At 45.6% G+C, this 14,470-nt stretch overlaps 1 pseudogene; it reads left to right on the top strand.

Moving 5' to 3' along the window:
- Window positions 1–7,504: 7,504 nt before the first annotated feature.
- On the top strand, window positions 7,505–7,621 carry LOC136650276 (5S ribosomal RNA; annotated as a pseudogene).
- Window positions 7,622–14,470: the final 6,849 nt, after the last annotated feature.

Raw genomic sequence — 14,470 nt, 5'->3', positions numbered from 1 at the left:
GCCACATGCGACCCTCGAGGCCTCTCAATGTGGCCCTCAGGGAGATCCCAGTCTCCAATGAGCCTCTGGCCCTCCAGAGATTTGTTGGAGCCTGCACTGGCCCAACGCAACTGCTTTCAGCGTGAGGGTGACTGTTTGACCTCTTGCATGAGCTGTGGGATGAGAGCTTCCTCCACTGCTTGCTGTTTCACATCTATGATGCAGTAGCAGTAGCAAAGGAAAGGCCAGCCTTGCTTTGTACAAGGCCTTTTATAGGCCTTGAGCCATTTGCAAGACCTTCATTCATTCATATAAGTTCATCTTTAATATATTCATTTATGTATACTTATGTAAATGTATTCAAATTTTAAATGTAAATTAATTCTTTTCTTCCCCAGCCCCTGACACAGTGTCAGAGAGATGATGTGGCCCTCCTGCCAAAAACTTTGGACACCCCTGCTCTAGAGCAATGGTTCCCAAACTGGTGGGTTGCGACCTGAAGGGGTGTGGCCCTTCTCCTACAGCAGCGACAGTGCTGCAGAGATCACAGTGTTGCCATGGCCATGGGGCTTTTTTACTTAGCTGGGGGCAATATTGGACTCCTATAGGGTCCTGGAGGCTTGCAGGCCCCTCTGATCTCCTCCACAGCTTGCTTACAAAGTCCTTATCTCCGATCTAAAGTTATTTCTGGTTTTGGAGAAGAATAGAAGAAGCTTTAGATCAGATATAAGGACTGTTTACAGCAGCCACAGAGGAGATCAGAGGCTGTGAGATTCCAGGACCCTGCAGGAGGCCAGTGCTGCCTCTAGGTTAGAAAAAAGAGTCTATTGGCAGGCAGTGCTGTAATCTCTGCAGCACTGTCACTGTCCCCTCCCCACCAATGCAAACACTACTCCCCTGTAGGAGTTTGGGAACGCAACCTGCAGGTTCTCTGAGCTGCTCACAGCAAAGTCCAGCACTTTTCTAAGACCACAGAAGGGCACTGTTGTCTTCGATGGCTTTGATCAGACCCCTTTGACATCCGAAGCGGAGTGAAGCAGGGCTGTGTTCTTGCACCAAACTTGTTTGGGATTTTCTTCGCTGTCCTGCTGAAGCATGCCTTTGGAACTGCAACAGAAGGCATCTATCTCCAGACCAGATCAGACGGAAAGTCCTTCAACCTCTCCAGACTGAGAGCAAAGTCCAAAATCCAGCTGAAATGTCTTTGTGACTTCCTCTTTGCCGACAATGCAGCTGTCACTACCCACTCTGCCAAAGATCTCCAGCAGCTCATGGATCATTTTAGCAAGACCTGCCAAGATTTTGGACTGACGATCAGCCTGAAGAAAACACAGGTCATGGTTCAGGATGTGTACTCATCTCCCTGCATTACAATCTCTGAGCATGAACTGGAGGTTGTCCATGACTTGTGTACCTTGGCTCAACGATCTCCGACACTCTTTCTCTCGATACCGAGCTAAACAAATGCATCGGTAAAGCAGCTACCACGTTTTCCAGACTCACAAAGAGAGTCTGGTCCAACAAAAAGCTGACAGAACATACCAAGATCCAGGGCTACAGAGCTTGCGTCCTGAGTACACTTCTGTACTGCAGCGAGTCATGGAATCTTCGCTTACAACAGGAGAGGAAACTGAACGCTTTCCACATGGGCTGCCTCCAACGCATTCTCGGCATCACCTGGCAGGACAAAGTTCCAAACAACACAGTCCTGGAATGAGCTGGAATCCCTAGCATGTATGCACTGCTGAAACAGAGACGCCTGCGTTGGCTCGGTCATGTCGTGAGAATGGATGATGGGCGGAGCCCAAAGGATCTCCTCTATGGAGAACTCATGCAAGGAAAGCACCCTACAGGTAGACCACAGCTGCGATACAAGGACATCTGCAGGAGGGATCTGAGGGATCTGAAGGCCTTAGGAGTGGACCTCAACCAGTGGGAAACCCTGGCCTCTGAGCGGCCTGCTTGGAGGCAGGCTGTGCAGCATGGCCTTTCCCAGTTTGAAGAGACACTTGGCCAACAGTCTGAGGCTAAGAGGCAAAGAAGGAAGGCCCATAGCCAGGGAGACAGACCAGGGACAGACTGCACTTGCTCCCAGTGTGGAAGGGATTGTCACTCCCGAATCAGCCTTTTCAGCCACACTAGATGCTGTGCCAGAACCACCATTCAGAGCATGATACCATAGTCTTCCGAGACTGAAGGTTGCCAACATACATGTGGGAAACCAGTGTGTCACCCCCATAATGGACCTTCTTCCATGCAAAGGGCAGGGCAACACCCTGGACAGTGAGTATGATGATGCACCATCGCCCCACTGGTTTTTTGGCTATAATATTTGATAGAATAAGATATTTCAACACAGTTTGTTTCATTGCATTCTGCATGAAACTATGCTTTGAAAGATATATAATACGATGGTATTATTCAAAAATGCCAAGATTTTAAAAATTTTGGCCAGTAGTGATGTCACCCCCACTCCCGTGTATGTCACTCAGTGCGGCCTGCACCCCCCAAACTACCCAGCGATGCCACTGTCTTATTTAAATTTTTCTGAAATAAACATCATCTCTCATTTCAAATAGGACTGACAATCTGCTGCTTTTAGGGAAGTTATGGTTCACTGTTCTTACATGGCCGGGGTTTTAGTGCTGCTGCTTTAATATTTTTTGTGGGTTTTTAATAATTGCATGTTTTGTTCTTGCCCTTATTGGCTTCTTATAAACTTTAACGTATGCCAAAAAAGTGGTATCTTTATCATCATCACGTAAAGTGTACAAATGTCTAAAAAATGGGAGGGGAGGGGAAAAAAGATGGTTTTGTACTTTGCTTTTGCAACCACCAGCTTAAAGAAAAAATATTCTGGCTGATTTTTTTAAATTTTTGTTTTTGGTCTGGTTGATGGACACCCCTATTGGCTCCAGCATTTGTGACCCCATGGTGCGCTGAAGAGGCTGATTAGAAAGGAAAGGAACCAACTGCAGCCCTATCTGCCCTATCTGATAAGGCCCTATCTGCTCTATCTGACGGTCCAAGATAGGGCTGGATTAAGTACTGCCATCCATTAATTTGGCCTGGTGCTCTAATAGGCATTTTGCCAGCTGTTGTTATGCCAAAGTCCAGTCTGTAGCATTTAAGACTGCATTAGTGCTTTGCTTCTCTAATTAAGTCCACTGAGCAGAGAGGTGGTTTACATGGTAAGATCAACAGCCCAAACTCTCTCCCGGTTCCAAGACAGCTCTCCCAAAATCAGCCTTCAAAAGGCACAATTTGACAGGCCATATAAACAACTCTATTTCAGATACTTTGCTTGTCACAGAGTAAAAATAAATACGCTTTCCAAATATACCTATCTATATCATTGAAGGAGAGATGATTCAGCACATAAGCATCTCTGTACACTCGGGCAGGCAGAGATTGAGCCAAGAGATGTTGGATCACTATGATTAAATGTGAAATTCATCCCTCCCTGTTCCCTGGGACTGCAGTCCACCACCCTGTTGCTTTTCTATCCCAATGGAACACGTCCCCTCCTACACTCTGAGTAAGTTTTTCTGTAGGTTTTCAACTACCATCTGCTAAGTTGCTGACCGACCTGTTCCCTATTTTTAAAAAATTAGAAATTTTAAGATGCTCCCTGTTACAGAATGTGACAGAAGCAGTTCTTCCCCACAGTTGCAGACCTCCCATTCAGGCTATGGAGCAAATGCCCCAGACGCGAGCCTCTAAGACCCCGCAGAAGCCTCACTCAGGCTCCCGACGGGGTCGGAAACTGTGCTTCCGATTTCCCAGAAGCAAGTTTATAGTGTCGGGAAGCTTCCCTGATGCAGGCATGGGTTGCGTGAGGCTCCATGAGCCTCAGGTGAGTGGGGGATTTCCATGGGGGGGGGTGGCAACAGCCTGCGGGGGGGGGGTGCCATTGCAGGCCTTTGCCCCGGGGTTCAGGGCTGGGGAGGTCTGCCAATGCTTCCCCATGTCAGCACCAGCCATTGGAGAGCTAGTCAATGGAAGCATGGGAAAAACTGCAGCATGCCAACCTCTGGTGTGATTCCAGTATCTCACATTTCCCTGATGGTACTTCTGTGGCTCACACCCCATCAGGTAATAAGACTATTGGGCCAAAGCAGGAGAATGCCATCTACTGGATGAGTGCCTCAACTCTCAGTGCCATCACTGGGTTCCCCATTGCTAGTCTAGCCTTACTTGATTTTTGCTAACTGTTATACCAAGGCAACCACACTTCTTGCTTAGAATTGCACTGCTTTTATTCCATGTTATAAGTTTTTATGCAACCCATATTTTAGGTTTCCATGGAAATCAGTTATGCACCAGAGTAGTCTACAGAACTATTCTGGAGTGACCCATTTTGGCCTTGTTAAATAGCCTGCCAATATTTTATTTATTTCATACTTGTTGGTTTGCTTCTTTTAAAGGTGCACATAATTTATAGCAGCTAAATTTTTAAAACTTTTTTTGTTTCTTTTCTGTCTGCCTTTTTGGTGAAAATCAGGTGCAGCTGATGAGAAGCAAAGATCTGGAACTCTCCTATCGCAGAAGCAGTGCTTGGGTGCTGCCTCTGAAACTGTTTTCCTTAGTCAAGAAACAGCAGCAGGTTCAACAGGAATCCAACTGAGAAACTAGTCTAAGGACACATGTTCAGGTCTTCACAATAATCTGTCCCAAGAACTTCCTGAAAGATAGTACCAAGCTCATGACAAGCTATAGTTCTGGCAAATGTGTTTAGGAGCAAGTCCTTCTAAACACTGTGGGACTTACTTCTAGGTAAACCTGTATAGACTGGCAATCAACCATACCTTTAATGTTCTGGGATATTTTTAAATTCCAGTTTTATACATTTGTTTCAAGCTATTGCCACCCACTCCAGGAGTTGGGGGTGATGATTAGCTAGATCCTTAAATCTTGCATAATAAGTTTCAAAATAGGAATAAGTGGAAGAGAAACAAAACACCAATAAATTTAAGATAAGGAGTTGTTGTTGTATAGCCTAAGTGGGTGTGGCAATGGAAAGTTGCTATGATGAACTCCTGTACTCAAAAGGTACCACTACCCCACTGATGAAAACAATCTTCTTTTGTTTTCTGGCTTTCTGTTTGGCTGTCACAGGTTGCACAAAAGGAAACAGTAGCCTCAAAATGAAAAAAAAAAGCTGCCCAAGGCCCACAGAGAACGATGAACAACCATTTGCGAAAGTCTACCTATGCAATTAAAAGCAAAGATTGGATGTTTATTGAAGATGTCACTCAGTGCCTTGAACAAGATACACCCTTGTGCATGGCATCTCCCATTTATTTGTCAGTTTATGCAAGTTGGATGAAACTCAACCTGTAATATGGCATCTCTTTTAATGATTGTGGCACTCTGAGGAAATGACCTTTAACAACAGTTCACAGTTCTGACAGTGCTCTAATGACCTCTCTGGATAATACTTTCATGGCATGGAGCTACTGCAATAAGTTTCTTTCTCGTTCTACCAAAATAGTACAAGATGGGCATCCCTTATCCAAAAGACCAGAAGCATTTTGGATATCAGGTTTTGGGATACAGGTGTGCCCCCTTACCTGTGGGGTTTCTGTTCTGGAACACACACACACACACACACACACACACACACACACACACACACCCCGCAGATAGCAGAAATAGCAGATATGGGCAAACACCTGTCTCCACGGCCTAGACCATCTGGAGGCAAGGGGAGCCCAGCTCTCCTCACCTTCATAGGGGCTTCTGAATCCCGCTGTGGCCACAGGTGTCCACCTGCAACCTCAGCGGGCCTCAGAATGGCTGTTTTCTGCCAAAAAAAGCCACTTCCGGTTTTCAGCTGAAAACCAGGAGTGGGTTTTTCACCCGAAAACGTACATTCTGAGCCTAGCTGAGGCCATGGGGAGACATTTGCAACCTCTGCAGAGCACTGAACCCCATCCAGAGGTGAGGGGAATGCAGCTCCCCTTGCCTGCAGAAAGGGGGGCCACCCAAACCCGCAGATATGTGAAAACGTGGATACGGGATCTGTGGATACAGGCCCCCCCCCATACTTGCAAATACCTAATGAGTTATCTTGGGGGTGCAACCCAAGTCTAAACAAAAAGTCCATTTACCTTCACATACACCTTATCCACATAGCATGAATGTGATTTTATACAATATTTTAAATAATTTTGTGCAACCCCTCACATGAGGTCAGGTGTGAAATTTTCCATTTGTGGCATCACTCAATAAAGTTACGATTTTCAGAATCCGTTGGATTTCAGAATTCCAGATAATGGATGCCCAACCTGTACCAGAAGCCCATGGACACTGGCAAGGCAAGCTGTGGCAACCTTTTAGGGACAAACAAAGTCTTCACTACAAAATCCACTGGTGGATATTTGGTGAAAGAAATGTCAAGGGGACATTTGTTAGACTTATCTTATTCTCTCCCTTATAATGAATTACTCTTATACTGCTAAATGTTAAGGGTATTATTGTTATTAGTGTTAATACAGTCCCATCCTTAGGTTTGACATGAGAAGAAGTTGTTGTTTTTTACATTGTTGATTTTTTGTGTGTGTTGATTTTAATTTATTGTTTTTAGTTACCTTGAATTTCCCCTGTTCAAGGAAGGCAAGATATACATATTGTAAGGATCAAACCAAGGAATCACGTGGCTCCAACTTTTGTGTCCTATCTCTGCATACCTGGATGGCACACCTATCGCATTACAGTATCATTCCCCAAAGCAACAGGCATGCTGCCCAAAGCATGTGCCTTTGCAGTTCCAGGCAGGCAGGAGCAAAGGTGGAGATGCGAGGTGGAGGCTGAATTAATTGTTAAAAGGTCGTTCTGGGCATGTATCTACATTTTTCCTGAGACATCGCAAGCTGATGACAATAAGAAAGGAATCTGATTTTCTTTTGGTAAGTCTGGTGCCGGTTCAGATTGAAACTTATTTCCACTGTGAAGAGGTTAGGCTTTGTTATTTTACTAATTGCAAGAGCAATTATGCCATTAGTGTTCAGAATAAATTTTAATAAGTAGGTCAAACATAAAAGGGCACCATGTCATCATCACACACTCCTTTCTAATGTTTGGCTATTGTAATGTAAGTGGGTGTGGTTAGTCCTGAGAAGGGAGCTAGGAACAGAAAGCAAAGCACAGAGCTTCAAAACAGAAAAAGGAGAAAGAAAGGAAATTACTTTTTTCTTTTGGGTTGCTGAATCATTTTTAGCAGTAGTTGGACAACCATTAACATTGGAGTTGTAGCAGTAATTGATCGTCTGCCTTAAAATTTATTTTAAACGTACTCTCCCTCCCTATTTGTCAATCTGTTACAGACCTGCCACAAGGCATGTGACACATTAGGACACCCTCCCATTTTAATCACCAATATATGATATTATCCAAATTGGTTCTCTCTTGGATGTTTCTGGATGTGCATGAATATGCCCTGGTTCCCCCTCCCAGAATGCTTTACTGATTCTTCTAATCATGGGGGTGGGAGGTGTCATCCAAATTGCATCACACACAACCTAAATGCAACTGTTACCCTGCACATACCTGATCTCGTCTGATCTTGGAAGCTAAGCAGGGTCAGGCCTGGTTAGTACTTGGATGGGAGACCGCCTGGGAATACTGGGTGCTGTAGGCTTATACCATAGTCTTTCGAGACTGAAGGTTGCCAACCAACCAACCAACCTAAATGCCAATACTTTATTCATCTGGGAGAGGGAAGTTTGGACAACCTTCTCCCCCTCATGTATTGGAAATGTGTTGTGGTAGGGTGTAGGAGTTTCTAGCAGAGCGAAACAAGTGGCAGCGCAGCAGAAACTCGAGGCTAATGTCCAAGGCAATCCCTCAGGAGGCTTGTAAATTGCAAAGAAGCACTCGACACGAAAAGCTGGGTTCCATCACCAAGGTATATTATTTACAAAGGATATTTACCATAACATGGTCAAACATACAGCAACACACATATACGGCATCCTGATTCCTATGCCCCCTAACACCCAACACCCTACACGCTCACCGTTGAGCGTTTGTCTGCGGCCTTGTTTTATGCACAAGGCACGCCCACAATCAGCTGCACTGAGTCAGCAATCAGGAACAGCTGCTACTTGTTACTTGCTACAAACAGTCTATTCACCATAGCGTTTGTCACATTCCCTCCTGTGCACAGGACCTGAGTGATTTCCTGGGTTCAGACCTCAACAAAATGGTTTTGCTAAATGTGCAGTTGGCACTGATATACCCATCTTTTGTTTCCCTAATGGCGACTGCAGGAAGCCCAATCTGATTGTGACTGAAGAATTGAGGAGAGGTCTTAACTTTTGCTCCCATTGTGATCTCAACCCAAACTGAAGCCACCTGAGGCTGCTACTTGTCCTGGGAGGAAAGCTCCACAGTAGAGACAAGGCCAGTGGTGTACAAACTGTGCACCATGGCACCTGAAAGCACTGCAGAAAGTTCACAGGGGTGCCATGGGATTTCTCTGGTATCCACTTCTTGTCTCTTTTGGGTGCCAAGATCTTGGATTATGTGAAATCTTGCACAATCTAAGATGGCAGTACCTGGAAGAGCCAGGAAGAAGAGGTGACTGTGAAAGAAGGGCACCGTGACCATGGTAAGTTTGGGAACTGCTGGATTAAAACCCTTTCCCCAGATGGGATGGCCCTTATGCACAGTGGGCATCCCTTGGCTACTGTTTAGCAAACAAAAAGTAAGCATGTCAGGGCCAATGACACATTTAACACAACTGTGAGTTATATTGTGGGTTAACATTCTTTTGTTGCTTGGGTCTGGAAAGGGAACCTGAATGACCCCCTTTTAGAAGTGGTGTCTCAAATCCAAATTTCTTAACCACGTTGCATCCAAGAAGAAAAAGCAGAGGAATGCAGAAGGGCTTCTTCTTTGGTACTGCTAAGCACTGTGCATCTGTGACTCGCTCCCTCTACTGGTTCATCTTATATTGCTGAGACCGCCTGGGAATACTGGGTGCTGTAGGCTTATACCATAGTCTTTCGAGACTGAAGGTTGCCAACCAGTTTTGCTTTTCATGCCATTTATTTAGCTGCAAGTACAAACCTTCACCTTCAGAACCAACTTGAGGTTTGCCTCTTCTTGTGGGATCTGGCCAAAAATTTCCTTAGTCCAGCATCTAACAGTAGCTCACCAGGTGCCTCAGGGCAGTTACAGGCCTGGCCCCTGTAGCGCCTGTGGGCCAGGCCCGCAAAATGCCACCTCTCCCGTAACATGCTGCCTACCACACTTACCCAATTGCATGGAGCCTTGCACTACCTTCCCTGCAGTGCTCCAAAAGCCATCTGAGGTTTCTGGAGCACTGTTAAAAGTATATCTGGTTTTCCAATGGAAAATTGGAAATACTGTTAAGGGCACTCCAGAAGCTTCAGGTGGCTTTTGGAGCACCACGGGCAAGGTCGCACTGGGCTTCACCTGCACCCCCCGGAACAGTTCTGAAGGGCGGTTGGAGGAGGAAGTCGAGGTACGCGGGTGGGGGCAGTGATGCAGTGGGTGCATAGGTCCCGCCCCCATAGGAATCACCAACGTGGTGCCTGGGGCTTTTGCCCCCCCCCGCCTCCCTCCAGGCCCACCACTGCCTCAAGGAAGTTTAAAAGCAGGTTGTGAAAGTGAGTGACTATCCCTCTTTATCACTGTAGCGTTCTCAATTATGCAGAGAGATGCACCTGTGGCTGGCTATGGGTCCCCCATTGATCCCCAATTAATGTTTCTATTCGGTTTAGTAAGCCATTTATCAAGACTTCACCACATCTTGTGATAGTCCCTGTGCTCTCCTGGGGGGGGGGCACCTCTCTTTTGCATGGTGCAGGTGTGCAGACCTGCCTTGTGGTGGCAAGTTACCCTGCACATGCCCAATCACGTCTGATCTTGGAAGCTAAGCAGGGTCAGGCCTGGTTAGAACTTGGATGGGAGACCGCCTGGGAATACCTAGTGCTATAGGCTTATACCATAGTCTTTCGAGACTGAAGGTTGCCAATCACCATCTCTCCTGGGTGTTTTGCTGCACCAACGTAACCTAGGTGCATTAGGTCCTATTAGGGCCCATTCAGAGCGTGATACCATAGTCTTTCGAGACTGAAGGGGACCCAAGGATTAATCCCGAAAGCAGCTATAAAATTCCAAAGACAGCTGTGGAACGCAGAGCCTTGGATTTCTCCGTGGAATTTTAAGAAGCATCTCTCGAGGCTCTCTCATTTCCACAGCACTTGAGTCTGAAGAGAAAAAGCAGCTTAATTTCCCCCCTTGACAGGAATGAGGTAACGTTGCTGGAGGCTAAATGTGTCTAACAACATTCAAACCTGTGTGTGGTCTTGTCTTGCGACTCTGATACCAGAAAGTGCGTCCAATGGATCTATCTGCATCCATCTCCCTGTCTCCTTCTCTCACCAGCAGGACTCACATAAATCTTGCTAGTCAACGATACATTAAGATTGAGCATCCTTGATTTATCAAAAGGTGGCGAAGCACACTTATCTCTGGCCTGTCAAATATTTCATTCAAAATATCTCCTTCAGTGTCACTGGCAGGAACAGAGAAATTCAAACAGCTTCCAAAATACCGACAACACCAGGCAGGGCTCCGATTCCAGATCCCCCCTCCGCCATCTGTGTCAAACAGAAGACTGCCTTTGATTGCGGCTGTCTCTTCTACAGCTTTGATGACAGCTGAAAATAGATGTGATTGATTTCTACCTACCGAGGGTGTGGTGAAATGGGAGAGCAGGCTGGTTGTCGTGTTTGTACTCCGGGTGTTTGCAGGGAGCAGATGTGAGATCTGTGCCGTTCCGTTCTGTGAAAGTTGCATTTTGTTGAAAGTGGCGGGTAATCTCCATAAGATGGTGTGTCGCTTTCCATAGCACGAAATGCGACTGTATGCCAAATCTGAAAGCTAATAAATGCAAAAGGAGAGGACAGAGGGATTTATTGTGATGGATAAAATGCTTTGCTGTCATCCATGTTTGATCAGAGTATTATCACTTACCTTAAAGATCCAGTGTTTCTTGCTATGTTCATGGTCAATGTTTTCCCACAAAAAGGCTCCAGAACTGTTCAACCAATCCTTACTCACAAAATATCATTCAAAACATATGGAAGGGACCTAAAAGGACATCTAGTTCCCTGCCTGTAGCAGGAAATCCTCCTAGAGCATCTCCAAAAGGTGCTTGTCGAGCCTCTGCTTTAAGATCTCCAGTGAAGGAGAGTCCACCACCTCCCTCAGCAATCCTTTCCATTGCCAAACTGCCCTTACCATCAGGAATTTTTTTCCTGATACCTGACTGGAATCTTTTCCAGTGGCGAACCCACCCAGCCCCATGCTTGGGGCAAAGGTATGCAAAGCCAAACCCCCCCCCCCAGCAAAGCTTCCCCCCACTCACCTGGAACAAAACAGGGCCTCATGCAGCTCCAGAACCCACCGGAGAAGCCTCCTAAGGCTCCCTCGCGATCTTAAATGAACCTCAATGAGGCTTTCCACGCAGTCCTAAAGTGCCCAGTGCGTTTGCCCCATTCACAAAGCGCTAGGTCTGCTGCTGATCTCTTGTGGTTTGTACCTGTTGGATCTAGTTCTACTTTCAGAGGCAGTTCAGAACAAATTTGTCCCTTCTTCCAATTGACAGCCCTTCAGGTATTTGAAGAGCTCTCTCATACCTCCACTCCAAGCCTTCTCTTCTCCAGGCTGAACATACCAAGTTCCCTCAACTTTTTCTCAAAGGGCTTGTTCTCCAGCCATCTGATCATCCTCATCGCTCTCCTCTGAACCTGAATCTTCAGGGAAGATTTAATGCTATACCATACACCAAGGTGCCTTCTGTGTAAGCTGTGTGAAGCAGGCAACATCCCAGATCTGAGGTAAAAAAACAGAGGAAAAGAAAAAGAGCAGGAATGGAAAAATGTCACATGGAACAGGAATATTCTTTCTGAGGAGATACCATAATCTCTGCACAGACAGTCCAATAGGGTAGAAATGTATGCAAGAATAGTGAGAAATATATCCCTCTTGGAGTACCATCAATAACCCTCACTTGTTCCTCTCAATGAGTTCATACGCTACAGATAATGGTGACTCTATGCATAGGCAGCTCAACCCTAACAAACATAAGGCACAATCCTAACCAATATTCCAGCACTGAATTAGCTGCAATGCAAGCCCAAGGTAAGATAACAAACATGCACTTACCTTGAGGAAGCCCCCCTTGACTGCCTCCCACTGCAGGAGGCAGTGCATGCCACATTGGCACCGCTATGTCAATGCTGGAAAGTTGGTTAGGATTATGTCCATAGGCTCTGTAGCCCACAAAAATGAAAGTATAAATCATGCATTCATAGCCTACGTGCCTTGGGGTATGCATAGATAGGCCCTATGCAAAAGCCATGTGAAGTCTGGGGTCACAGGTGTGATTCTGATGCCCACCCCAGCACCTGTATTTCAAAACAGGTTGACTGTCTGCACAGGGCAACAGGGAAGCCAAACAGAATTAGACCCAGGATTTCTCTCAGGACTTGTCAATCAGCACTGATTGAAGGTGGCCAAAGGGTACAGGTTGACACACACCCTGCATTCAGCCCACACCCCATCAAAATGCAGAAGAACTGACATGAGTGGGGGTCAGAGGATATTCCAGCTTTCGAAGACATAAGAACATAAGAAGAGCCCTGCTGGATCAGGCCATAGGCCCACCTAGTCCAGCTTCCTTTATGCCACAGTGGCCCACCAAAAGCTTCAGGGAGCAAACAAGATACAACCTGCATCCTGGTGCCCTTCCCTTCATCTGGCATTCTCGTAGTTCACCTCTAAAATCAGGAGGTTGTAACCCGTGATGGACTTTTCCTCCAGAAATGTAAGACAGGAAGACAATCAGGAGTAAGATAGTATTATTCCAGAGTATTGACGTTTGAGACCTTGTGCTGCCCTTGATGTACACACTCCTTCCACTACTGCATTTACTGAATAAGTTTGGCTGGTTTCTGTAGTGCTTAAAAAGACTGGCAAAACGTGTCTGCCCGAAAGCATCAATGGGACAAAAGAAGTGAGTGTAGCCATGGGGGATGCCTTCTCTAGCACCTTCAGCTCTTAAAGAATCATTGTCTACCTCCTGCCTTCCAAAGTCACCTTTTCAGAAACACAAACCCAATTTTGTGACAGTGCTGATTGTATTTCCTCGTACAGCTGTGTGTTGTGGTCAAACTATTTTTCCCCGCTCATGTGGCGCTGATGTCAGTTGATATAATTTGCTCTTTAAAATGGGGGGATATTTGACATGGGGAGAGTGCAAAATGCTTTATTTTGCTTTCCTCATTTCCCAGGGACATGTCTAATGAAGATTTCTGCACCCAAGAGGGGCGTGGGATTTAGTAAACAGAAGAGAGGTGAAAATGTGAGTGATTTTTGGCACGCCTCTCTTTGCAAATGTTAGTTTTCTCCCTGCGCAGGGCGTGCAACCCGAAGTGAATCAGCCCGTTCGTATTTTATTTGGTCCCGGACTTAATAGTATGTTGTACAGTGTCTAAAGGCTTAAGATTAAAATGATATATATCCGGTAGAAGGACTAAGTTAATCCGCACCAGCTGGAATACAGACCAGAGGGGCCCTTCCTTTCTGGAAGAGGTTTTGAATTAGTATTAAGACCTTCGCCTGAAAACAGAAATGCTTTGCAGAAGTGAAGACATGTGGCAGGGCCGCGAAAGGTAGTTTCTGAAGCAATAACATTCAGAAAAATCCCTTTTTTCACTTGACTCTAACCTAGTTGAACACAGGAAGCAAAAAACCCAAACCAAGAAAAACGCACAGCTGACTTTGCCTGTTATAGAGTTATGGTAGACAGCTGTTCCCTACAACCACACAGACATCCCTCTTTAAATTTTTTTTTTTAAGTCTTCTTCCAGATTTGGAAAGTAGTATTACTTTTGGATGAAAGCACTTCCAGAAATACATGCAATGTTTAAAAGAAAAAAAAAATTCTCGGTTTGCCAAAAACACACTGAAGTTTTGCTTACATTACATTCTTTCCTTGTATATGTTTGAAATTTAAAAAAAAAAAATCCAGAAGAATTACAGAGAAAAACGTACACACCCTCCACTAAAGGTCTTCCTCACAATGATAAGTTTTAAGTTTGACGAAAGAGAGCGGGAGGCGGCTCAGGCAGGGCTGTCTTGAAATTCTCCTTTACACCTCTTTTCTGAAGCATAAATATGGACGCCATCCAGCTTTCCCATTCTGAACGGCTTTGGCTGGAGGAGCTCGGTATGGAAGTCATTTCCCTTGTAGGTGCAGTAGCTGCTTTCCACAGACTCAACAAAGACATGAAATATCATTAACATCTGATTCCGAAAGGCTGACAACCACTTCTTTGTTTTAACACAGCCATCCGGGGAAAGCTGTTGCATATTACCATATCGCTCGCAAAATTGTACTTATTAGACGGCAGCAGAGGACCGTGGAAGTGTTTCGCTCATTGGTGCTAGC

This window comes from Tiliqua scincoides, chromosome 4, assembly GCF_035046505.1.
Source record: "Tiliqua scincoides isolate rTilSci1 chromosome 4, rTilSci1.hap2, whole genome shotgun sequence".
Taxonomy (NCBI): domain Eukaryota; kingdom Metazoa; phylum Chordata; class Lepidosauria; order Squamata; family Scincidae; genus Tiliqua; species Tiliqua scincoides.
This window is presented reverse-complemented; position numbering and strand designations above follow the sequence as displayed.